The sequence below is a fragment of the Maylandia zebra genome, linkage group LG2 (assembly GCF_041146795.1).
Source record: "Maylandia zebra isolate NMK-2024a linkage group LG2, Mzebra_GT3a, whole genome shotgun sequence".
In the NCBI taxonomy this organism is placed as follows: Eukaryota; Metazoa; Chordata; class Actinopteri; order Cichliformes; family Cichlidae; genus Maylandia; species Maylandia zebra.
The window spans coordinates 13,010,265-13,037,623 of record NC_135168.1 but is presented as its reverse complement, the minus strand read 5'-3'; the positions used below and the strand labels follow the sequence as shown (position 1 = coordinate 13,037,623).

General features: G+C 39.4%; 3 long non-coding RNA genes across 3 annotated transcripts in view; all 3 read left to right on the top strand.

Moving 5' to 3' along the window:
• The first annotated feature begins 2,109 nt into the window (after nucleotides 1–2,109).
• LOC112433374 (uncharacterized) overlaps nucleotides 2,110–27,359 on the top strand; it is a 254,707-nt gene continuing 229,457 nt past the window's right edge. Inside the window, exon 1 of the long non-coding RNA XR_013100570.1 lies at nucleotides 2,110–2,693. This is a non-coding gene — a long non-coding RNA (uncharacterized LOC112433374). The remainder of the gene's footprint in view (nucleotides 2,694–27,359) is intronic.
• On the top strand, nucleotides 9,167–10,468 carry LOC143413588 (uncharacterized). The gene is made up of 2 exons (XR_013094192.1): nucleotides 9,167–9,404; nucleotides 9,833–10,468. It is a non-coding gene; the product is annotated as an uncharacterized LOC143413588 (long non-coding RNA).
• LOC143420833 (uncharacterized) lies at nucleotides 19,522–21,561 on the top strand. Its single transcript, XR_013100567.1, has 3 exons — nucleotides 19,522–19,694; nucleotides 19,811–19,914; nucleotides 20,017–21,561. It is a non-coding gene; the product is annotated as an uncharacterized LOC143420833 (long non-coding RNA).

Genomic DNA, 27,359 nt, shown 5'->3' with positions numbered 1-27,359 from the left:
GAGCTCGTACTAACACGCTGAATGGCATGCTTGAATATTACTTGAGAATATATTTGACTGTGTTACAGACTAAGGGACATTCTCTGCTGATAGGTGAAGGTACATTCTCTGCTGATAGACGTCCACGCCTCGGAGGAAGTCGATCCACGGATTAGGCCCTGGAAACAGTTTCCTTCAGTAGACATGTAACTTGAACATGTTTGTAACTTTTTACTAGCATTTTGTTTACTATGTTTCAGATCTATGGCACTAAATGGGGGACTGACCACGTTTTTGACCTTGACTGGACTTACTGGGTCCAGTAAAGATATCATAGCCAAAGGTGGCTCTGCTTCCAGTTCTGGCTTATAGGAAGATCTCTGAAGGTTGGGTGTAATCCTCTCCTGACTTTGGATCACTCTCTTAGATCTAAACCTCCAGCTCTGGACTCGCCATCCTCAAAGACTGCTCCATAAGAACACAGGCATGTGTGAACAGCCCACTCCTCCTTTGGTCAATGGCACACACTTTTAGACGATGTGTATTCAGCATCTGGCAAGAGTGGAATCAACTGGGGCTCTTTCTAAATTGGCGTCACCATTGATTGTGGTGGTGGCAGCAGCTCATTCTGCTGGCTCTGTGTAACAGGGTCATAAATCACATTGTTATAATGTGTTCTAAACCCCCAAACTGCTCCTTTTATACCTGACTTTTAGGACCTCCAAGCCTGTAGTTGTGTTCATTATCAGTTAGAGCCCCTCCTCGTTCTTTTCTTCTTCTTCGGTGCAATCCTATAAATACAGTGTACCCCTTTTGCCTCTCCCCTTTTCTACAATCCCCCTGTGGGAGAGGTGGGTGTCATTTCTTTCCAACACTTTAAAACACACATATAATGCATATTTAGCCACCTGGATGTTTCTGGTTGCAATTTTAGTTCGATTATTGTCATTATTAAGCCTGTTTTTGTTAGATGTTATAAGTGTGTCGTATGTGTGTATCATAAATGTGTTTTAGGCGCCATAAATGCTAGCATGAATATATACTCCTTGCTAGCTTGGGAGCTGTGGTGGGTTGAACTAACCCTCTTCCCCACTGTTTGTATTTGGTCGTAGGAGCTGGAGTGGGCAAATTATTTACTGGGAGGTCTTTCTTTCTTTTACCTTTTTTATCAGACACAACGCAGAATCACACCGGTTACATCTGCAGCTCATCCATCACCTGTTCTTCCCATCACTTAATGTTTTTGCTGCAAGACGTTGGAGTGAGTGCCATCTATTTTGCTGTTGTTTGGAGGCATTTTAGTTCAGTGAGAGACAGGAGGTCACGCAACAAACTGCTCAAACGAGTGGAAGCCGCTGCCCTCTGCTCGTCAGCTGGGAAACCTGGATCTCCCTTGTTGTGTTAACAGACCTCTCTGCATTGAATCATACCTGTTATTAACCTCTGTCTCTCTTCCACAGCATGTCTTTATCCTGTTTTTCTTCTCTCACCCCAACCAATCACAGCAGATGGCCCCGCCCCTCCCTGAGCCTGGTTCTGTCGGAGGTTTCTTCCTGTTAAAAGGGAGTTTTTCCTTCCCACTGTCGCCAAAGTGCTGCTCATAGGGGGTCATATGACTGTTGGGTTCTTCTCTGTATCTATGAAGCGCCTTGAGGCGACTTTTGTTGTGATTTGGCGCTATATAAATAAAATTGAATTGTCAGGGTCAAAGTTCAGAGGTAAGTTTGTTTAGCAAATGAATGACAATAAATCATACATGTTTGCTGATTCACAGGTTAACAGCCTGGAGGAACAGGGCTGTGTCATTCCTGTGATGTGATTCAGCTTTATTTTAGTATTCATTTATTTTATTAGCTTTATTTCAGCCACTCAAACAAAACAACATTATATTAAAACAGAGTGCAGGTCTCATCCAACCATAGTTAAATATGTGCCAACTGAATCAGTACGTTTCATGTAGAAATATCTGTGGCAACTTTTTGTTGCAGCAATGATCTCAAAACACGGGGGGGGGGGGGGGCTAAGATGAATGTCTGCTGTGAGGACAGGGGGTGTGCGTGTGCTCAAGTCACGTGACACGTCATTTACGCAACATTTGGTCGATTTAAAAGTTACAGTGAAATAAAATCATGTTATGGATTGCACTCAGTATATTGTGCCGACATGGTGAGATTGTGTCTGTCGAGCCGAGGAGAGCGTCGCAGTGCCAAAAGCTGTAAAATGAACTATCAGGCTGGAGTGTGCTGCCACAGCACAGAGCAGTCACAGAGTCCTGCAGGCAGAAGAGGAGTGATCGTGTTAGCCACCTTACAAAACAAAAAGACATGAAGTGAAAAGCAGAGCGCAGAGTGAGGCAGAAGAAGACAGACTGGGCCAAGTCCTGCATGTGCGAGAGCGAGCGAGACCCGGGACAACGTCATCCGCCTCGCCTGGACTAGTCCGCCGGCCGGAGGAGGGACAGTGGCTGCACTGTGCAGCCGAAGACTCACTTTGATCGCGCAGGAAACGAGCGACGCAACCGGTCCACCGTCCGTGCAAACTGCGCCAGGCAGCGTATTGCACGCTGGAGGACACCGAGGAAAGTCACAGTAGGAGCGGCGCTTAGTGAGAGGTGATGTCGGGGGGACATGGCTTCTTCTCCGGTCACCCCAGCATCGCTTGAAGGAGAAACACCTTCACCCACCGGGAACGAGGAGCCCGCGACCACCCGACAGGTACGACACGCCTCCGAGACCCTCTGCGCGCCCGGTAACGTTGTAACGTTTTACCGAAGTTCATTCGCAAACACACCAGTTTAAGATGGACCCGAGAATCAGCACACGGGAGCACTGGTGTCTGACTCAGCAGAAACGGCTCGACGTGCGTGTAATGCTTCGTATTTGATAACGATGGAATAATTCTTTAAAATAAGCACACAGATAAACACTGGTGGGTGGAAAAGTTCGTGTTTTGGTGAAATGAGTCCCGCCTAGTCCGGTCTACACCTCATTCAGCAAACATCTGAGTCACCCTGAGACGCCAGTGCGCGTCCTTGTGATGCAAAAAGCCGTAAGTGACACGCTGTTTACACGCAGGAGCAGTTTAACACATGCAGGTTGTGCCAGTAGGCGTTTCCTTCAATGTGACACCAAACGTGTAAATCAGTGCTGGGAGCGGATGTTGGACCTGATCAGTCTTAATCTGACAAACTGTAGTTCCTGCTCTGTTTCTAATTCAGCCCCATGACAGACAACCAGCATGTTCTCCTGTCACGTGTTATTGACACGCACATCTTTAGTCCGTGTGTGGGATGTTAAAGGTGAGTTTGTTCAGGGCACGATCAGACTGAGGCCATTTCAACAGGTGCAAGGAAGTGTTAGTGTGGTTACTACGGCAGCACTGATGCCCTGATGAGTGCACATGGCTGGAATGAAAAGTCAATGCTATGTATAGCATGAACTACTTGTTGTCTAAGGCGGTGCAGAGAGTGAGCAGGAAATATCTGAGGTTGGATATTTCAGTACATACAGAGCTGTGCAGAGACATTAGGATCTTAAACTATTGTCTGTATCTGGCAAAGCGAGAATCTGAGCCTTGTGTACAAACTGTCTGGTGTTTGTTCTGGCAGGAATATGAAACTACTGTGCACAGCATGCTTATTAAGATGGCCCAGGACCAGGTCATCTTGCAGGATGGTAGTGTTACATCGAGAAGGTTCCTCTTTAATTGTTGGATTTCTGTGTGAGTTTTCTCCCTGTGCCTCTGTGGCCTCTCCCCACAGTATCCGTGTTTGTGTTTAAAGTGTTTAAAGTACAGCACTAGATGATCGTATGGGTGAATGTGACTTGTTGTAAAGCACTTTGAGTTGTTGTCTATATAAAGTCTAAATGGAAATCCACTTATGTGCAGAGGACCAGAAGATCCAGCGCATCGAAATAAAAAGTTCTTTGCTTAAACAATGAATTGTGCGATAAAATATTAATTTACAAATTCATTTTTAAGTTATTTTATTTATTCAATACAAAAGTAATTTATTATCTAGTAATTTAATTGAAAAGAAAAAAATTTATAAATCAGTATTTGAAAATAAATTATTATTCCATTAATAAATACTTCAAATCAGAAAAAAAAGAAATAAAATCTCAATAAAAACATCAAAAATCCTTTTCCTGTGTCGTCTCATGTCCAACATCTGTGTAGGCAGAGTGTAAACACAGAGGCTGAATGGCCTTTGGTATAGGTGCAAAGCTAAGACTGTCTAACCAATGACAGAGCTCCTTACCTCGCACCGGCTAATTTGCATTGCTCCGGGATTTTGGAAATTTATCCATTTATTCATTATGATGTGGTTCAGCATCATAATGCTGAACCACAGAAACACACACACACACATATATATACACATATATTAGGGGTGCAATGATACTCGTATCGATATTGAACCGTTCGATACAGTGCTTTCGGTTCAGTACACATATGTATGGAACAATACAACATTTTTAATTTATTTCATCAACTTTCCTTCTGACGATGCTGTCTGTGTTGAGCGCTCAGTGGATCTGCGTTCGACTACTCCGCCTAGGCTGCACTGTCGAGTGCAGATCCACTGAGCGCAGGGCAAGCTAGCGAGACAGAAGTTAAGCTCCTTGCAACATGGCAAACTGAACCTCCCCCACCCTCATTCAGATCTGGCGTTTGGAATTATTTTGGTTTTCATGTGACGTATGACCCTGAAGGTAAGCGCGTCATGGACTAAAGTAAAACAGTATGTTGGATGTGCCATGCAATGCTCAATTACATGGGTGGGAACTAGTGTGTTAGCGCAGTTAGCTCGTTAACGTGTTGGCCGTCTAGCCCCACGCACGGGGCGATCCGCGGTCGCTCGTTAACGGAGATTTGCCGTGTTGTGGCGTTAAGGTCATTTCAGATTAACGCTGACAGCACTAGTGGGAACACAACGAATATGACTGCACATTTACTCCGACATCATCCTAGTGCAAAGACAAGTGGAAGCAGACAAAACAACAAGCACCATGCTACAAACTTTACCCGAGTCATTTAGACAGCTGTTAGCACAGGATTCTCCTTATGGGGACCTGATATGTTTAATATGCTGCTGAGAATATAGCCCAGAAGAAGCGTATAGTAGAGCTTTTATTTTGAAAGAGCCATTTCTCTGTAATAAACTCTCTTTTCCAAAGATGAGGGATTCCTCCATCAGATAGATTTATTTATTTTTTATTACTTTGTTGTTTCAGCAACATTAAATTTAAAAACTGTACGTTTGAGTTAAAATATATATTTATAATTTTAATAAATGACAAATTAAAAAGGCATGAACATTTTTTTTGTATCGAAAAAATATCGAACCGTGACACCAAAGTATCGAACTGAACCGAACCGTGAATTTTGTTTGTCGTTGCACCCCTAATATATTTGTATATATGTGTGTGTGTATTTATACATCAATCCATTTTCTTGCTTATGGAGTTCAGGGCCTGGGACCTACTCCATGTCAGCTTTCAGTGTTTATGAACATGAACATTATGAACTCATGACTCCCTTGGGAAGCCTATGGTTTTTCATAGGCAGGGGATATTTGTTTTATCACAGTTCATTACCAAACAGAGCAGGGTTCTAATTGATTTGTGGCTTTTAGGATATTATGTATAGGTGTGTAAAAGTGGAGTGAATATAATTACAAACAGCAATGCTAGTGGAGTGATGACAGACAGGGCGGTTGGGGGGTGGTGAACAGTTTGCCAACAGTTCTGCCCCTGTAGAGAAGGACATCTGCCATTTCTTTTTCCTTTTAGTCAAACAATTCAGGTAGTGATGAAAGAAAATCAGACTGTGGCAGTGCTTGCAGCAGGTAACGGAGTGATAATGCAGAGTTTTTACTGCAGTGGACAGTCCCTAGTGTGACCATCGCTGGAACCAACCAGCTGATTTACACCATGGCAGCAGTCACCAGTGAAGTTCTTGGCTGCAACATGAACAATCTCAAGTAGCAATGCTACTAAACTTGCTGGAGAACTTTTAGTTCAGGCCACTTGATGAGTTTCACACAGTACTGCATATTATTTTATTAGGTTGGCACAAATGTAGGATTGTGTTTGTGATATCACGATGTGTCTGTTTCCTTTTCATATTACACTAAAGAGATCATCGCCTACAAGCCTCTGTAAACGAACAGCATGTCTATAAAAGCCCATTCATCATCCGGCCCTCCTGCTCAAACACAACCATGTAGCGCTCATCCCTCCACCCGTCTCATTCAGCATCCACACACATGTTGCAGGGAACGGGAAATAGAGTAGAGCAGCAAAGCTTGATTTCCTTTAGGATTGGTTAAACTAAAAGACGTTGACAAGGAATTTTAAGGGTTTTAGGAAGCATAAAACCGAAATCAGTTGTATTGGATACGAGTATAAATGAGTGCTTAGGCTCATGCAAGAAAAAACATCTTAGACAGTGTGGGGATGAACAGAAGAGTATTTGACCAGCATAATATAATCTGCAGTATGATCATTGCTTTAACAATGTAACAGATAGCTTTAAGATGGCCTTAAGATGTTTATGATGATGTTAACTTTGTATTTCAGGTGCAGTTATAACTATTTTATACATATTGCATATCTGTGCTTATTAGTGTGAATGCTTGAAAAGCATTCACAGTATTGTTCTTCTAATCTTTATTATTAGTGTGAATGCTTGAAAAGCATTCACAGTATTGTTCTTCTAATCTTTATTATTAGTGTGAATGCTTGAAAAGCATTCACAGTATTGTTCTTCTAATCTTTATTATTCCATTTTATTAGTGTGAATGCTTGAAAAGCATTCACAGTATTGTTCTTCTAATCTTTATTAGTGTGAATGCTTGAAAAGCATTCACAGTATTGTTATTCTAATCTTTATTATTAGTGTGAATGCTTGAAAAGCATTCACAGTATTGTTGTTGTAATCTTTATTAGTGTGAATGCTTGAAAAGCATTCACAGTATTGTTCTTCTAATCTTTATTATTATTATTCTATTTTATTATTATTATCTATTCCGTACGTTTTTTATAATCCTACTACTTCAAAACCGTTCAACTTAGAAAAACCATTCAAACACCGTTAGATTCCTATTCTTTTGGACATGACTGCTTCTATTTTTCTCATTTTTAACATTTATATTTTTAATTTTATTCAACTTTATTCAACAAAAATTTATAATGTATTTCAATGGGGAGACCCTTCAAATTCTCATTCAACTTACTCATTTTTAAACTCTTACTACTTCCACATACATTGACATAGAGCCACCATTCAAACTTTAAAACAAAGACAAGACATTCAACTATTCAACTTGTATTTATCTTTTCAATATCTATTATACTTTTTCTTCAGTTCCAGTTTAAGTTTCATGATGTTTTTTCAGCCGTTTCAGAGTTTATAATGGGTGTGTATGGGACGGAATGTTGGGGCTAGAGTGAGACAGCTCAACTGCTAGAGTGAGAGGAGCAAAAAAATTAATCTTAAAATCTTTTTTAAAACTGCTGCTGTGTCCACAGCGTTTGCTCTACAGGTATGATTTTACCCTCAAAACGTAGCCATGGCTGTCCTCTTTCATCCAATGTGTTTACTATTGTACTAGGTGTTACGGTTCTTTCATAAATGTCACCAATGCACAGCCTCCTCCCTCCAACTCTTCCATAGACTCTAATGTTAAAATGGCTCAGAAGGTTCGTTTGAAAATCAGAAGAGCATGGTGTCTTTCCACTGTCACCACGTCCATATAATAAACTCCACAGACATGAAAACTGAGAATTCAGTAGACTAGACATTGCTGTCGCTCACGGTGAAAGAATTTTGTCAACACGACATGTACTTTTCATTTGGGAAGAATTTGTTTCGGCCTGACTTTTCTGTTCATTTTAAGCAGCAAAAGTGAGGTGCATGTCTGTGTCGTGTGTATGGAGCCATTGGGTGCAGTTACTATAGCAACCAGGCTCACACCTGCCTGCTTAACGAGCTCTCTCTCACTCTGCCAAGGTTAAACCTAAAAATGTTAGATTGTAGTAAGATTAACTTTTTCAATAGTACAATAAGACAGATTTGACAGGGTTTTGCCACAGATTAATAGTTTGTCACTAGTTAGTATATGCCAACTAAGTAGAGCATTGTGATTGGCACAAAGGTTTTTCAGATCTGGGCAGTTGGAGTCAGTTGATGACTTCAAAATCATCCTTTCTGACTGGATAATTAAAGCTCTCAGCATCTATTGGTCTGTAGTTAATTTCCCCACCTTTTAACTAACGTTTAACTAATCTAATCTCATTTAATGTTTCTGTTTATAGTCTGTATAGTTTATCTCCCCACGAATACACTCAAAGTAGTCTTAAAATAAAACCCACAAAACAGTTCAAGATTTAATACTTTTTATTTGCTCATTTAATGCCAGTTGCCCTGTTTTTCTGTATGTCACTCATTCGCTTATACTTGGGCAAAAAGTACCAATTTGTACACTAGTATAGTGTATTTTTTCCCTCTATCTCTCTATGTCTGTCACACACAGAGACCAACACACAGACATGTATATGCTCATTATTGCTGTTCAAACTGATGGTCAAATTTCCAAGCACCACCTGAACGCCTCATCTGTTTTTAACCTATCACTGGACCAACTGTCGTCATTCCGCTTCGCTCTCTGCTGTGGTAAGTACAGTACACTCAGTACTGCAGTGTTTTATTTTTATGATGGAAAAAATACATGTTTGACATTTAAACTCACATATCAAGTCCAACAGAGTTAAAAAGAATTCAAAGAAGAAAGAAAAAAGAATAACCTTCGCTATCATTTATATACGTTTATGATGTTTTGCTGTTAGCAGCAGTGCTAACGCTAGCTTCGATGCTAATGCTAGCAACAATGCTAATGCTAGCAACAATGCTAACGCTAGCTATAGTGCTAACACTAGCCTTAGCACTTGTTAACTGACAAAAATAATATTCCTGTGATATTTCTTGCCGGTCAGTGAGACAAAAGTAAGAAATGAGCTTTATTATTGCCATTGTGGCTCAGTTTTAACAGTAAGAGTGCTAGCGCTAGTAGCATTGCTAACGCTAGCTGCAATGCTAACGCTAGCTGCATTGCTAACACTAACTGAAGTGCTAATGCTAGCCAGAATGCTAGCGCTAGCAGCAATGCTAAGGCTAGTAACAGTCTAACAGTAGCCTTACATAAGTGGCAATACTTCAGTTAATTAGTTTGAATTGTAAAATGGCTGCTGTATCAGTTGGTGTGCTATATTACTCTATAATTACCCTGCTGACTAGAAGTTCAGTGTATCATGTCGTGTGGGCTTTGTATTTCTGTTAGTCTGATAACACTGTACAGACAACTAACGTATTATTTCTCGTGTTACACTTTCAGGAACCTGACTGACACTGTGCTTTGCCTGGTAGGTGTGCACATACTGTAAGAGAAGTAGACCAAAATAATAAAATAATCTGACTAATATAAGATGTAAAGTGATGGGTTCAAACTTTGTGCTAGACCTTTTAAACACAATTTTATAATAAATACACATAAGTGCAGCTTAACAATTGGGCTAAAATATTTTTTTCGTACATTTTTGTAGTCACACTACATGTGATTAATTAATGATTCACTCAATCATATTTGTATTTAAAAATATTATTGCTGAATTTAATTAAATATTTATTCTTTTAAAAAGTGCCCAATTATGCAACTTTTTGCACATGGCAGCCGACAACAGTTTAGCTTGAATATTTGTTTTGTCCTTTTTCAGTAGTCACAATTAGTTCATACAATTACCATGTTATATCATTTTAATAAAATAATTTTTTTCTTGTTTTTTGTTCACAGTGTGCAGAAGAAGAACAAGGACCAGATCTCCAGTCTTCTCTCTCACATCCCAACCCCCCAACCCCTCTATCCTCTGTCCTGCTCCACCTGTTGTCTCTGCCTTCTTTCCATCTGTATTTCACTCTGTGGTTTGTGAGAAATTTTGCCAAACCAAGAATCTTATTGCGGTTTGATTTAAAGCCGTGTCTCTCCTGCTCTGTCTGTTCTCTCTGCTAAATTTTCTCTCTACCTGTTTTTCACTCTTGGCTTGCTGCTGAAAAACGCCAAGCCAACAAAGCAATAAAGAGTGCATATTTTGCCTCAACCTATGAACAAACTGAACAAACAAAGAAAAATCTGCGGTTTGATTTAAAGCCGTGTCTCTCCTGCTCTGCCTGTTCTCACTGCTAAATTTTCTCTCTACCTGTTTTTCACTCTTGGCTTGCTGCTGAAAAACGCCAAGCCATTAAAGCAATAAAGAGTGCATATATTGCCTCTACCTGAGAACAAACTGAACAAACAAAGAAAACTAATTCACGGTTTGATTGTGATTTCCCAGCCGTGTCTCTCCTGCTCTGCCTGTTCTCTCTTCTAAATTTTCTCTCTACCTGTTTTTCACTCTTGGCTTGCTGCTGAAAAATGCCAAGCCAATAAAGAGAGTGCATAATATTCTCTCAACTGAAGAACAAACTGTCAAACGAAAGACAACTGTTTAAGACAAATAAAAACTGAAATATAAAAACAAAGACAACATCTCCTGGTGTGTGCCACTCTTATCTTGTGAACATATTTTCTAAAGACTAAGAAACACTTGCAGGTGTGTGAAAATGCCAAGGAAGCAGAAAAAGTCACAAGCTGCAAAACAACGCTGGAAAAAGTTTCATGAGTTTCAAAAAGTACCAACATGTGAACAAGCTGAGTTTGATTTTCCTCAGAGCTCTGCAGAAGACAGTGTGTCTACAAAGACCAATTCTGACAGTGTCAAACAGGCAGGTCAACATGTTCCTGCACATGTACAACAGGTATCTTATGCTGATGCTGTAAAGAGTGGACTGCAGCATAAAGTTAATGAACAACATGAGGTGTCAAGTGCCCCACAGGTGGGTTATGCTGACTTTTTGAAAAGAGGCTGTCACAGTGATGTGGCAGGACCATCTCATGCAGAAAGAGTGAACCTTGAAAACCAGCCCTCTATTACACTTGTCTGTGCATCTCGCAGCCAGGCACATCCTAAATATGGAGACTCCAGAGACAAGCAGTGCACATGCAACTCACTCACATTTCTTGCATTCCTTCATGAGAATGAAAACATGACTACAGCTGACCTTAATCTGGTCTTGGATAAAGGTGATGTGATGTACAAAGAGGCCAAGAAAAGATTTCCTAAAAATATTCATTTGGCAACCGATGAGCTGCCAGACAAAGTTGATGCTCGCTGGTCTATGTATGATGTCGACATGACACAGCCTTCCCGGTATGGGACATTTGAAGAACCTCCAGAGGAAGCAGTAGATACCTTTCTCAGCTTAGAAGCAGGACTGAGCTGCCTGTTGTCAGATGTGCAGTATGCCTTATTGATTATGAGTGGATTGTGTATCGCAGTGTTCAGATCCACATCAGGCAAATATGGTTTCTTTGATCCACACTCCAGAACACCCAGTGGTCTTCCTCTATTACTACAGTCACGTAATCGTGGTACAGCAGTGATGCTGAAATTCACACTCCTCAGTGACATGATTAAGAGGATCCAAGATTCTTATAAAATGATGGAGATATCACCCTCTTGTAACTATGAACTGAAGCCTGTGCAGTTCTACAGTATGAGCACAGTCAACCTGAGTGATACTATCACAGACACAGTCTGCAGACCAACAGCTGCCACTGCTGTGGCACCTACTCACTCTGATGCAACTGTTGATGAAGCAAACCCCTCTACTCCAAGGAGAAACACAACCACTGATCCGACTGAAAATATCTTTTGTCAAATGTCCATTTGTACGCCACTGGTGAAACAAAAAGAAGTCCACATGACTCAGTTCACATCATATGAAGATCAGAATGAACCTCCTAATATACCAACTGAAGAACTATGCAGTGAATTAAGTTTCCTTCCATCAAGTGATGCTTTTTCATGTCAATCAAATGCTGCCATAACAAATGTTGCTGCCTGTGACCTTTCTGATATAGTTTTACAAAAACTGAAAAAAGTTAATAAACAACAAAGGAACAAAATGAAAAGAAGATTAATGGCATCAGAGAAACCCAGAAATCAGAGAAAAGAAAACCAAAAAAGGAAAGAACAACAAAAGTATGCTTCAAATAAAGATTACAAAGAAAAGAAAAAATCTTGCACAAGCGAGACATATAAAAACAATCCTGAAGTTAGACAAAAACAACAACAGTATATGAAAAGACGTTACTGTGAAAATGATGAATTCAGACAGAAACAACAGCAATATATTAGAAGACGTTACTGTGAAAATGATGAATTCAGACAGAAACAACAGCAATATATTAGAAGACGTTACTGTGAAAATGATGAATTCAGACAGAAACAACAGCAATATATTAGAAGACGTTACTGTGAAAATGATGAATTCAGAAAGAAACAAAAACAATATGTTAAAAAACGTTTTTCTGAGAATGCTACAGTTAGAAAGAAACAACAACAATATATTAAAAGACGCTACTGTGAGAACGATGAATTCAGAAAGAAACAACAACAATATATTAAAAGACGCTACTGTGAGAACGATGAATTCAGAAAGAAACAACAACAATATATTAAAAGACGCTACTGTGACAATGCTGAATTTAGACAAAAACAAAAAAACTATATAACTAAAAGGTATCAAGAAAACCCTGAATTCAGAGAGAGACAGAGATCTCGAGTGACTCAGCGTTATGCACGTGACAATGCATTCAGAGTAAGACACAGACAACTAATGAAACAACTAATGCGAGACAGGTATCAAAGTAATCTTGCATTCAGGATTATGCACAACATGAGATGTGCAATGAAAATAAAAAGGAAATACAGATGGGTGAACAGACAAACCCAAGAGAGTGACAACAGTGTGATCAACGAGGCCATATCTGTGTTCAAATCACAAATCAAAGCTGGACCATCATACCCATGTACTGTATGCTTCAAGGCTTCATTTCCAAACCAAGTGCGACCCTGCACAAGGTCAAAGTATTTCAAAAACCCACATGTAGTTGCAACATGTTTGACAGGAAAGTTTGTTCATGTTTGTGATGAAAACTGCAGAAATGAGCAGTGCAAAGTGCCTGATGAGAGAAAGAGAGAGTGGATATGTCACACCTGCCACGATCATCTTAAAAATGGATCCATGCCAGCGCTTGCTGTTGCCAATAAGTTGGATCTTGCTGATATTCCAGCTGAACTTTCTGATCTCAACATACTGGAGAGACATCTCATAGCCAAGTGCATACCATTTGCCAAGATCATTCCTCTTCCCAAAGGCAGACAAAGAGCAATTAGAGGAAATGTGGTCTGTGTCCCATCAGAGGTACAGGAAACTGTTGAAACACTACCTCGATTGAGAATTAATTCTCAGGTGATCAGAGTGAAACTGAAGAGACGCTTGTCTTACAAAGGTCATCAGCTGTTTCAGACTGTAAGCTGGTCTAAACTTGTGCAAGCACTGCATAAACTCAAGCAGATTCATCCACAGTATAAGGATGTGAGCATCAGAGATGATGCTGAGCTGTGTGATCCAACTCTTCCTGATGAAGATGATGAGGATGATGATGATGAAAACATGAATGAGGACGATTATGATGAGGCTGATTTAATGGAAATTGACAGCTGTGAGAAAAATGCACTGAGTGAAGCACAAAATATAAATGAACAGGACATTGACATGTTACCCTGTGATGGTGAACAATCGCATGAACAGATGAGAGATGATTCAGAGCAAGCAGATGGACTGACTAATGGTGGTTTTGCACTCGAGTCCTGTTTGCAGCCCCCTGATGTGGCTGAGGAGATATTATGTTTCAGTGAAGGAATCTACTCTGTTGCTCCTGCAGAGAGAAACAATCCAATAAGTTTTTTCAAAACACCTAAACTGGAGGCCATGGCCTTCCCTGTGCAGTTTCCTACAGGCCAAAACACACTTGATGAAAGAAGGCTGATCAAAGTATCCCCCAGTGGGTATTTCAAATCAAGACTTTTCTGCATTGATGATCGTTTTGCCAAAGACACAAACTATTTATTCTTTGCACAGTTTGTGACTGAAATACACTTGGCTACATCCAGCATGACAGTACAGTTAAGGAAGGCAAAGCCTCTGACCAGAGATGGTAGAAAAATAACCTCAGGCATGTTACAAGATAAACACGAGGTGGAGAAACTGGTGCGAAATAAAGATGCAGTGAGATTCATGCAGCCTCTGAGAGGAACCCCAGCCTATTGGGAGAAAACAACAAGAGATCTTTTTGCCATGATCAGACAGTTGGGAACTCCCACGTTCTTTTGCACATTTTCAGCTGCTGAAATGCGCTGGCCTGAAGTGATCGAGGCAATAACAAGGCAGCAAGGTGAACAAGTGAATTTTGAAGGACTCGACTGGTCAGCAAAGTGTGACATCCTGAGAAGCAATCCTGTCACAACAATGCGCATGTTTGACAAGAGAGTTGAAGCATTATTCAGAGATTTACTCTTATCTCCCGCAGAGCCACTTGGCAAAGTCATTGACTACTTTTACAGAGTTGAGTTTCAGCACAGAGGAAGCCCACACATACACTGCCTCCTGTGGGTAGAAGGTGCTCCTGTGTTTGAGGAGGATGATGAGCAAACTGTTCTTGATTTTATAAACAAATACATCACAGCTCAGCTGCCTGATCCACATAAACAACCTGAACTGTACAAAAAAGTAACAGAAGTGCAAAAACACAGTAAGAACCACACAAAGACGTGCTTTAGGAGTTTAAGCTCCGGGTGCCGTTTTGGTTTTCCCAAACCACCCTGCAATGAGACAATGATCACAAGACCCAGTGAGGATGATGCACTGGAAGTAGAAACGGCAAAGAACAAGCTCAGACCACTGAACCAGCTGCTGAATGAACCTGAAACTGCTTCCATGAGTTTAGAGCAGCTCTTGGAAAGATGCAAGTTGACACATGCAGAATATGAGAGATACCTGAATAAAATGAACATGAGGAGTACGATCATACTAAAGCGTGATCCAAAAGACTCTTGGATAAACGGCTATAATCCACATCTGCTTGAAGCCTGGAACAGTAATATCGACATAAGCTTTGTTTTAGATGCTTTTGGTGCTGCAAATTATTTAATGAAATATATATCAAAAAAAGAGGGCGGGCTATCTGAGTACCTGAAAACTGTCATTGAGAACTCCCATAAGGACAGTGTAAATGAGTGCGATGAAATGAGAGCCGTCATGCAGGCATATTCAAAGAAGCGAGAGATCAGTGCACAGGAGTGTGTTGCTCGTGCATGTGGTCTTCACATGAAGCAATGCTCACGTGCTGTAATATTCATTCCAACTGATGATAATCCTGTGAAAATGAGTCGTCCCCTGTCAGTTCTGGACAACACAACACCTGAGTCTTCCAATGTTTGGATGACATCTTTGAATGACAAATACAAAGCCAGACCTGAAACACCAGAGTATGAGGAGATGTGCATGGCAGACTTTGCTGCTACTTGCAGGATTGTCTATGGCCAACAGAAAAAAGGTAAAGATGTTTTGCCCCTTCTCAATGAGATGGGGTTTGTGCAAAGGCGCAAAAACAATAAGCCTGCTATCATCAGATTTCACCGCTGCTCACAAGAAAAACATCCAGAGCAATATTACGGAAGACTGCTTAAACTGTACCTTCCTCATCGTTCAGACCACGAACTGAAAACACCATCGTTGCCAACCTATCAGGCTTTCTATGGTGCTGGCTGTGTACAGCTGCCAGGTACTGACCGTCTTGAGTACGTGCAACACATTGTCAAAAGAAACAGAGAAAAATATGAGAAAAACAGTGAGGAGATCGAGAGCGCTGTTGAGGAATATGAGCAGAACAGAGGTGTGACTGACGAATGGTGTAATCTGGCACCTGAATCAGATCTCGTAAGGTTGCCACTTGTCGAACAAGAAAGAGAGCGAGACAATGAAAATGAACAGGAAGATGTGCCCGACTACAGCCGTCAGGCTGATGCTTCAACAGAAGTCAGAGCCATCAGGGAACCCCCTGCTATTGATCCCACATTGTTACGTCAGATGTTTCAGAATCTGAACAAGAAGCAAGCCTGCATATTTTATGCAGTTAGAGACTGGTGCATTAAAAGAGTCTGTGCTCTAAATCCAGAGCAGTTTTTCTTTTATATTAATGGTGGTGCTGGAACAGGAAAATCACATCTTATCAAATGCATCTACTCAGAAGCATCTAAGATACTGAGCAAAGTGCCCAGATATGCAGACGACGTTGACATATCAAAACCCACTGTCCTGTTAACTGCTTTCACTGGGACTGCAGCTTTTAACATTTCTGGAACAACACTGCATTCTCTTCTCAAGCTGCCTAGAAGCTTAAAACCTCCCATTCAGGGACTTGGCAATCAGCTGGATGAAGTCAGATCAGAACTTTTGAATGCTGAAATAATCGTCATTGACGAAGTGTCTATGGTGTCAAGACATCTGTTTGCATATGTAGATGCAAGACTCAAACAGATCAAAGGGACTCGGAGACCCTTTGGAGGCATGTCAGTCATTGCTGTCGGAGACTTCTATCAGCTACCCCCAGTGCGACAGTCTAAACCTCTCTGTGTGCACGACCCGTCTGAGATCGACCTGTGGCGGGAGCATTTTCAGATGATCACTCTGACTGAGATTATGCGTCAGAAAGATGATGTTGTCTTTGCAGAGATGCTGAACAGAATTCGTGTGAAAGGAAAGTTGGATGAGCTTTGCGAAGCAGATAGAAATTTGTTGTCACAGGCCATAACTGAACCAGCCCTTTGTCCAACTGATGCGTTGCACATTTTTGCAACTAATAAAGAAGTGGATGCACACAACTCTGCAACACTGGCTCTGCTCCACACTCATATCATTGACATCCATGCAGATGATTATAGAAAAGATCCTAGAACTGGCAGAATGGCACTTCAAGACAGACCATTGAAAGGAGGTAAAAACGAGTTACCAGACACACTGAAAGTTGCAGAAGGAGCTCGTGTCATGCTCACCAGAAACATTGACATACAAAATGGTTTGGTTAATGGAGCTTTTGGAAAACTACTTAGAGTAGTTCACTCTGAAAACGACCAACACATCATCAAGCTTGGACTTAAAATGGATAATGAGACATCTGGAAAGAATAACCGCACACCAGCAGACGACATGGTGTACATTGAGAGAGCAGAGGAGAATCTGAAGCAGAAAGGAGTGGTACGAAGACAGTTCCCAGTGAAGCTGGCCTTTGCATGTACAATACATAAGGTACAGGGTATGACAACTACATCAGCTGTTGTCTCTCTTAAGAGCATTTTTGAGCCCGGCATGGCCTACGTAGCTGTCAGTAGAGTGACGTCTCTCAGTGGACTGTATCTTCTTGATATGGAGGAGAAAAAAATATTCACCAACCCAGAAATCACTGCAGCGCTTGAGAACATGAGACAAGCCAACCTTGATGACATGATGCCTCTTCTACACGTGAGGCAAACACTGAGCAGGTCAGAGGTTTTCACCATTGTTCATCATAATACAGAGGGACTGCCAGCTCACATTAATGACATCAAAAGTCACCATGAATTGTGTCTAGCAGATGTTTTGTGCCTAACAGAAACACACCTGCGGGGCTCTTTTGTCGCAGAGAGTCTCCACTTGGAAAATTACAATTTGTTCAAACGCAACAGACACCTGTCCTACACAAACTTTCCCCAGATGGCAAACAGAAGTGGTGGTGGAGTTGCTGTTTATGTGAAAAGTGACATTCAAGTGCATGAAAAACAGTACATCCATAATGTAACTGACCTTGAATTTCTGGCTTTAAAGGTTGAAGCACCAGTCAGTGCTCTGATTGCAGTTGTATACAGACCTCCAGACTACACTCTGAGGCCATTCCTGAAAAACCTGGTAAGCCTATTAGACTCATTGGAGATCATGGACTGTCATCCCATCATAGTTTGTGGTGATTTTAATGAGAATGTTTTATCCAGTGCAAACAAACCAATCCTGGAGCTGTTTGAGTCTAGGGGATACGCACAGGTCATCACTGCCCCTACCACAGAGAAGAACACACTGTTTGACCTAATTTTCATTTCTCAGTCAGATCGATGTCTCCATTCTGGAGTCATGAAGACCTACCATAGTTACCATGACCCAGTATACTGTGTATTGTCCTGTGATGATTCATGATCTAGATCTTTGAATACAGTAAGTAATATCTATATTTTTGAATGACTTAAGAAAGTAGAGCGATGCTTGAACTCCAGAAAGAAGTCCAGACGCTTTTCTTTGCAAGCTCCTTTGACTACGATGACCTGGATGACTGAGAACCTTCACAGACATAAAGTAGAGCGATATTTAAAAGTTGACGCCCTGCATTGCAGTATAATGTTTGAATTGTTTACATAAAATACAATTACATGAATTAAGTAATGATATCAGTAAAAGATGACAATTTTATTTATTACAGAAAATCTAAAATTCACTAACAGTAACCTATAAATGTCAGAAAAATCAAATATAGCAGTTTAAAATGAATAGTGTAGGCATATCCTCTCTGCAGCCAGGCTTCAACATCCTGCCAGGCTGCCCCAGTCTCACTGTGGCTGGGAGGGAGGGAGGGTGGACCAGAGGATTGCCTACACAACACATAAATGTTCAACAGCTTCTTCATTGTTTCTGAGAGAACAATAATGACTAAAGGTTGCTTTTTAAAAAAACAAACAAACAAACAAACCTAATTACAGCAATAATGACAGTTAAGCCACTTTATGTGTGCCTCTATTTTGAAATACTATTTACAAAAATGTTATTATTTTGGTTTGTTATAAACTTTAAACTTTTTCAAAAGTATACGATTATATTTTTGGACCAATTTTACTATGAAACATAAATTTTTATGAGCTTTTATCATGTTTCTGGCCAGTGCAATCATCAGGGTGGGTCTGGGTTGATAACTGCACATTTCTGGCCAGAAATGTTTCAGCAGTGTTACATATGTAGTGCATATGTTACACTTGCTTTCTGTTACCAGCTGATACCCTACATTTGTATAGACATTGGATGGTGTGAGGTTGGGGAGTTGAGTGGGAGGGGGGGGGGGGGAGGGTACGGTGGGAGTTGAGGGGGGGGGGTTCCTTTCCTGTTAGGTTTCCTTTTTTTTTCTTTTTTTTTTTTTAAGCAAGACACAGTCCTCCTGTGTCTTCTCCAAGCTTCACATGTAAAATCCAACAATGTGAAGCACATAGCAGCCAGAAACTGTAATGCCACAGATCAGAGAAACTTCATCATCACCATCTTCATCGCCATACGATCAGAGCGTGAGACTTCACATCTGGAGCACAGGAGAGATTCTGTGATAAGTCCTCCTTCTAGCTTGTCCCACAAGCAGCCGGTGAGATTTACTCACAACAAAAAGGGTTAATGACATAATTTCCATGAAAACATGTATTCATTCTTTGTGAAGTGTTTAAATTGTGTTTTCACTTGACTTTAGGAGTGTTAGAGTGTATTGTAATGTCTGTACTCAGGTGTTTCCCTCTGTGATCCATCCCCTTCAGAGCTGAGACACTCAGGACTGAACAGACGGCACAGTTTCTGTGACTGAGCCTCCAAAACACCTTCTTTGAAACCACTCATGATAGAAGGGCTTCATATTTGCAGCAGCACTACTACAGGTATTCAGTTTATTACAGGATGTGTTTGTTTCTTAGGACCAGCTCTGAGTGCACACTACCTAACATATACACCTTTCTGTTCATTACAAACCCACTACTCTGGATCATATGGCCAGTTGGCAGGAATGTTGCTGCAGGAAAACATCCCTGGAGATCACCATCATTGTCAGACTGACTGTGCCTCCTCTGTGCAGTGTCAAGATCCTCCCTAAATGAGTGTGTAAGTTAACATTTTCATTATTTTATTCCCTTTGACAAGACAAGTATCACTGATATTTACATTTACAACTACATATTCCTGTTTTCTGCTCTTCTTTTAAAGTCCTCAGCTATCCTGCTTCTGTGCTGCTTGCCACACATCAAACACTGGCCGGATGACAGGGAGGATCCACTCTGAAGTCACTGGACATGATGAGGATCATATGGGACTTTATAGTTTCACAGAAACGATGTGCTCTGTGATTACAGGTTTTAAATGGACATAATGACTGCCTCTCTCTGATCAACAGGCTAAAGGATTGTTGTCATTGTTAGTGCTCTGTACAATGTATGCTTATTTAGTATTTCATCACAGAGCAAACCTTTTTTTCTTTAACATATTTTTATTTTTTTATTTGTGGGGATAGGTTAATTGATTAATCCAAATTGTCACTAGGTGTGAATGTGCGAGTGAATGTGAGTGTGAATGGTTGTCTGTCCCTGTGTGTTGGCCCTGTGACAGACTGGCGACCTGTCCAGGGTGTACCCCGCCTTTCGCCCTATGACAGCTGGGATAGGCTCCAGCGCCCCCCGCGACCCTGGAAAGGATAAGCGGAAGCGAATGGATGGATGGATGGATATTTTTATTTTGTTCTAATGTTGAATTAACTGTGGGGATTTTTTTTAAGTGGGCACTCGGGATGTCATATGACCAGAAATGTGGTAACTGGAATTCAACAGTATGGAAGAAAAAATCTGCTAAGAACAAAACACACACAAAACCCCCCAAGAAAATTCAAATTCATTCCATGTAATCCAATCTAAAACATTTTAAACTGCTGAACAGCAACACAAACAGCGTTAAAAAACAGTGTTAACAGAATGATTATGATGATTTTGTACCAAAGTTTCAGGTCACATGGCACACCTAGTGTGTAGTGTGGGGTATCAGCTGGTAAGTATAGGTTTTTTTTTTCATATTTGTGTCCTTAGAGTTCAGATAGATAAAGCCTTGTGTATAATAATTAGTCATAACCACAACTCAAAGTCAGGGACTAACTAATTTTGGGACTTTGTGTCTGAGCCCAGGTTAAAACAATGTGTAAAAAAGCATTTAGTGGCATGGCTGAACAATGCTGTATTGATACTTATTTATCCATGTTCACAAAAAGGACTAATGTGTTTATTTGATTATTTGCATGTGTTAAACTGTGTCACCACCTTACGCTTTCATTTGACTTTACTCAAAAATCTCTATACAGTTCTCTTTTACCACTGTGTGGACTCTGTTTACATTAAAACATAAAGAAGAATGAGTAATAAAAAGATGTGTAGACAGATTAAGTAGACCGATAGAAACAGCTGTTCAGCCATGTTCTAAGAAACCAACACAATTTAAAGGTTCAGGATTGTGGTTTTAAAAGTTGAATTTTCATGTATTTCATATCTTGCTTATTATTTTTTATTTAGTTATTTAATTTAGTTATTTTTATTTATTCTACTAGTCCTTTTCAGAAAGAAGCTGTAAAATATGACTTAAGATTTTTATGTTATTTTCTATGACATACAAAACAAATTGATGTATGTAATACTATTAAACATGATATACACATGTGTATATGTCTGAAAAACATTATGCTGTATATTAAAGTTTGTATTTTCTCCAGAATTTTTGTTCATCTTTTAAGTTCATTTCAATTAGAAGAATTTGAACTTTTAATATTCATTCAGAGGTTTTCTGACTCTAAATTTTCTTTTGTCATTACTCATCTTTTTATTATTTACATTTTAAACATGTTTAGCTTTTTTCCAACTTCTTCTGTGTGAACATCAGCTTTCAAAAGTTCTGCACTTTTGTTTTCAGGTGAAAATTTCTGTATTTTCCAGCTCATTCAGAATTTTTAACTTAACATTCAGCAATTAATTCATTTCAGTGCATACATTCAGATTCAAGCATTCACACTGCAGTTTCTTCAGAAAATGCACTTTCTAGTTATTATATTTTATTATTATTATTATCTATTCCGTACGTTTTTTGAAAGCCTACTCCTTCAAAACCGTTCAACTTAGAAAAACCATTCAAACACCATTAGATTCCTATTCTTTTGGACAACATTGCTTCTATTTTTTCTCATTTTTAACATTTATATTTTTAATTTTATTCAACTTTTTTCAACAAAAATTTATAATGTATTTCAATGGGGAGACCCTTCAAATTCTCATTCAACTTCCTCCTCTTTAAACTGTATCTACTTCCACATACATTGACATAGAGCCACCATTCAAACTTTAAAACGAAGACAAGACATTCAACTATTCAACTTGTATTTATCTTTTCAATATCTATTATACTTTTTCTTCAGTTCCAGTTTAAGTTTCATGATGTTTTTTCACCCGTTTCAGAGTTTATAATGGGTGTGTATGGGACGGAATGTTGGGGCTAGAGTGAGGCAGCTCAACTGCTAGAGTGAGAGGAGCAAAAAAATTAATCTTAAAATCTTTTTTAAAACTGCTGCTGTGTCCACAGCGTTTGCTCTACAGGTATGATTTTACCCTCAAAACGTAGCCATGGCTGTCCTCTTTCATCCAATGTGTTTACTATTGTCCTAGGTGTTACGGTTCTTTCATAAATGTCACCAATGCACAGCCTCCTCCCTCCAACTCTTCCATAGACTCTAATGTTAAAACGGCTCAGAAGGTTGGTTTGAAAATCAGAAGAGCATGGTGTTTTTACACTGTCACCACGTGCATATAATAAACTCCACAGGCATGAAAACTGAGAATTAGGTAGAGTGGACATTGCTGCCGCTCACGGTGAAAGAATTTCGTCAATACGACCTATACTTTTCATTTGGGAGCGATTTGTTTCGGCCTGACTTTTCTGTTCATTTTAAGCAGCAAAAGTGAGGCGCATGTCTGTGTACGTGTGTATGGAGCCATTGGGTGCAGTCACTATAGCAACCAGGCTCACACCTGCCTGCTTAACGAGCTCTGCCTGCCACTGTCCCAAGATTCATCTTAAGCACTTCTCTTTCAACTGCTGCTGTGTCCACAGTGTTACAGCCATCATTTTACCCTCAAATTGTCGCCATTATTGTTCTCTTTCCAACATCTTGTCTTTCAAAGCTCAGGCATTTAAACTTTTTAAACTGTGTGGATCAAAGTGGAGGGATCACATTTGAGTCATTCAGTGATTCAAAGAATATGACCTTTTAATATTCATTCAGATGTTTTCTGACTCTAAATGTTCTTTTCTCATTTCTTAGGGTTTTCTAATTTACATTTAAAACATTTTCAGTTTTTTTCCAACTCCTTCTTCTGTGTAACCTTCAGCTTTTAGCAGTTCAGCACCTTTGTTTTCAGGTTAAATTCGTTTTTTTTTTTTGTTTTTTTTTAATCTCATTCAATATTTTTAACTCAAAATTCAGCAATTAATTCATTTCAGTGCATACATTCAGATTCAAGCATTCACACTGCAGTTTCTTCAGAAAATGCACTTTCTAGTTATTATTATATTTTATTTTTCCGTACGTTTTTTGAAAGCCTACTCCTTCAAAACCGTTCAACTTAGAAAAACCATTCAAACATCGTTAGATTCCTATTATTTTGGACAACATTGCTTCTATTTTTCTCATTTTTAACATTTATATTTTTAATTTTATTCAACTTTATTCAACAAAAATTTCCCATGTATTTCAATGGGGAGACCCTTCAAATTCTCATTCAACTTACTCATTTTTAAACTCTTACTACTTCAACATACGTTCACATAGAGCCACCATTCAAACTTTAAAACGAAGACAAGACATTCAACTATTCAACTTGTATTTATCTTTTCAATATCTATTATACTTTTTCTTCAGTTCCAGTTTAAGTTTCATGATGTTTTTTCACCCGTTTCAGAGTTTATAATGGGTGTGTATGGGACGGAATGTTGGGGCTAGAGTGAGGCAGCTCAACTGCTAGAGTGAGAGGAGCAAAAAAATTAATCTTAAAATCTTTTTTAAAACTGCTGCTGTGTCCTCAGCGTTTGCTCTACAGGTATGATTTTACCCTCAAAACGTAGCCATGGCTGTCCTCTTTCATCCAATGTGTTTACTATTGTCCTAGGTGTTACGGTTCTTTCATAAATGTCACCAATGCACAGCCTCCTCCTTCCAACTCTTCCATAGACTCTAATGTTAAAATGGCTCAGAAGGTTCGTTTGAAAATCAGAAGAGCATGGTGTCTTTCCACTGTCACCACGTCCATATAATAAACTCCACAGGCATGAAAACTGAGAATTTGGTAGACTAGACATGGCTGTCGCTCACGGTGAAAGAATTTTGTCAGTACGACATGTACTTTTCATTTGGGAACGATTTGTTTCGGCCTGACTTTTCTGTTCATTTTAAGGAGCAAAAGTGAGGCGCATGTCTGTGTACGTGTGTATGGAGCCATTGGGTGCGGTCACTATAGCAACCAGGCTCACACCTGCCTGCTTAACGAGCTCTGCCTGCCACTCTGCCAAGATTCATCTTAAACACTTCTCTTTCAACTGCTGCTGTGTCCACAGTGTTAAAGCCATCATTTTACCCTCAAAACGTCGCCATCGTTGTTCTCTTTCCAACATCTTGTCTTTCAAAGCTCAGACATTTAAACTTTTTAAACTGTGTGGATCCAAGTGGAGGGATCACATTTTAGTCATTCAGTGATTCAAAGAATATGACCTTTTAATATTCTTTCAGATGTTTTCTGACTCTAAATGTTCTTTTCTCATTTCTTAGGTTTTTCTAATTTACAATTAAAACATTTTCAGCTTTTTTCCAACTTCTTCTTCTGTGTAACCTTCAGCTTTTAGCAGTTCAGCACTTTTGTTTTCAGGTTAAATTCGGGTTTGTTTTTTTTTATCTCATTCAAGATTTTTAACTTAAATTCAGTAATTAATTCATTTCAGTGCATACATTCAGATTCAAGCATTCACACTGCAGTTTCTTCAGAAAATGCACTTTCTAGTTATTATTAGTGTGAATGCTTGAAAAGCATTCACAGTATTGTTCTTCTAATCTTTATTATTATTATATTTTATTATTTTTCCGTACGTTTTTTGAAAGCCTACTCCTTCAAAACCGTTCAACTTAGAAAAACCATTCAAACATCGTTAGATTCCTATTATTTTGGACATGACTGCTTCTAATTTTCTCATTTTTAACATTTATATTTTTAATTTTATTCAACTTTATTCAACAAAAATTTCCCATGTATTTCAATGGGGAGACCCTTCAAATTCTCATTCAACTTACTCATTTTTAAACTCTTACTACTTCCACATACATTGACATAGAGCCACCATTCAAACTTTAAAACGAAGACAAGACATTCAACTATTCAACTTGTATTTATCTTTTCAATATCTATTATACTTTTTCTTCAGTTCCAGTTTAAGTTTCATGATGTTTTTTCAGCCGTTTCAGAGTTTATAATGGGTGTGTATGGGACGGAATGTTGGGGCTAGAGTGAGGCAGCTCAACTGCTAGAGTGAGAGGAGCAAAAAAATTAATCTTAAAATCTTTTTTAAAACTGCTGCTGTGTCCGCAGCGTTTGCTCTACAGGTATGATTTTACCCTCAAAACGTAGCCATGGCTGTCCTCTTTCATCCAATGTGTTTACTATTGTCCTAGGTGTTACGGTTCTCTCATAAATGTCACCAATGCACAGCCTCCTCCTTCCAACTCTTCCATAGACTCTAATGTTAAAATGGCTCAGAAGGTTCGTTTGAAAATCAGAAGAGCATGGTGTCTTTCCACTGTCACCACGTCCATATAATAAACTCCACAGACATGAAAACTGAGAATTAGGTAGACTAGACATTGCTGTCGCTCACGGTGAAAGAATTTCGTCAATACGACTTTTACTTTTCATTTGGGAGCGATTTGTTTCGGCCTGACTTTTCTGTTCATTTTAAGCAGCAAAAGTGAGGTGCATGTCTGTGTATGTGTGTATGGAGCCCGTGGGTGCAGTCACTATAGCAACCAGGCTCACACCTGCCTGCTTAACGAGCTCTCTCTCTCACTCTGCCAAGATTCATCTTAAACACTTCTCTTTCAACTGCTGCTGTGTCCACAGTGTTAAAGCCATCATTTTACCCTCAAAACGTCGCCATCGTTGTTCTTTTTCCAACATCTTGTCTTTCAAAGCTCAGAGATGTAAACTTTTTAAACTGTGTGGGTCCAAGTGGAGGGATCACATTTTAGTCATTCAGTGATTCAAAGAATATGACCTTTTAATATTCTTTCAGATGTTTTCTGACTCTAAATATTCTTTTCTCATTTCTTAGGTTTTTCTAATTTACAATTAAAACATTTTCAGCTTTTTTCCAACTTCTTCTTCTGTGTAACCTTCAGCTTTTAGCAGTTCAGCACTGTTGTTTTCAGGTTAAATTCAGGTTGTTTTTTTTTTATTTTTTATCTCATTCAAAATTTTTAACTCAAAATTCAGCAATTAATTCATTTCAGTCCATACATTCAGATTCAAGCATTCACACTGCAGTTTCTTCAGAAAATGCACTTTCTAGTTATATTTTATTTTTCCGTACGTTTTTTGAAAGCCTACTCCTTCAAAACCGTTCAACTTAGAAAAACCATTCAAACACCGTTAGATTCCTATTCTTTTGGACAACATTGCTTCTATTTTTCTCATTTTTAACATTTATATTTTTAATTTTATTCAACTTTTTTCAACAAAAATTTATAATGTATTTCAATGGGGAGACCCTTCAAATTCTCATTCAACTTCCTCCTCTTTAAACTCTTACTACTTCCACATACATTGACATAGAGCCACCATTCAAACTTTAAAACGAAGACAAGACATTCAACTATTCAACTTGTATTTATCTTTTCAATATCTATTATACTTTTTCTTCAGTTCCAGTTTAAGTTTCATGATGTTTTTTCACCCGTTTCAGAGTTTATAATGGGTGTGTATGGGACGGAATGTTGGGGCTAGAGTGAGGCAGCTCAACTGCTAGAGTGAGAGGGGCAAAAAAATTAATCTTAAAATCTTTTTTAAAACTGCTGCTGTGTCCGCAGCGTTTGCTCTACAGGTATGATTTTACCCTCAAAACGTAGCCATCGCTGTCCTCTTTCATCCAATGTGTTTACTATTGTCCTAGGTGTTATGGTTCTTTCGTAAATGTCACCAATGCACAGCCTCCTCCCTCCAACTCTTCCATAGACTCTAATGTTAAAATGGCTCAGAAGGTTCGTTTGAAAATCAGAAGAGCATGGTGTCTTTCCACTGTCACCACGTCCATATAATAAACTCCACAGGCATGAAAACTGAGAATTCAGTAGACTAGAAGCTGCTGTCGCTCACGGTGAAAGAATTTTGTCAATACGACTTTTACTTTTCATTTGGGAACGATTTGTTTCGGCCTGACTTTTCTGTTCATTTTAAGCAGCAAAAGTGAGGCGCATGTCTGTGTAC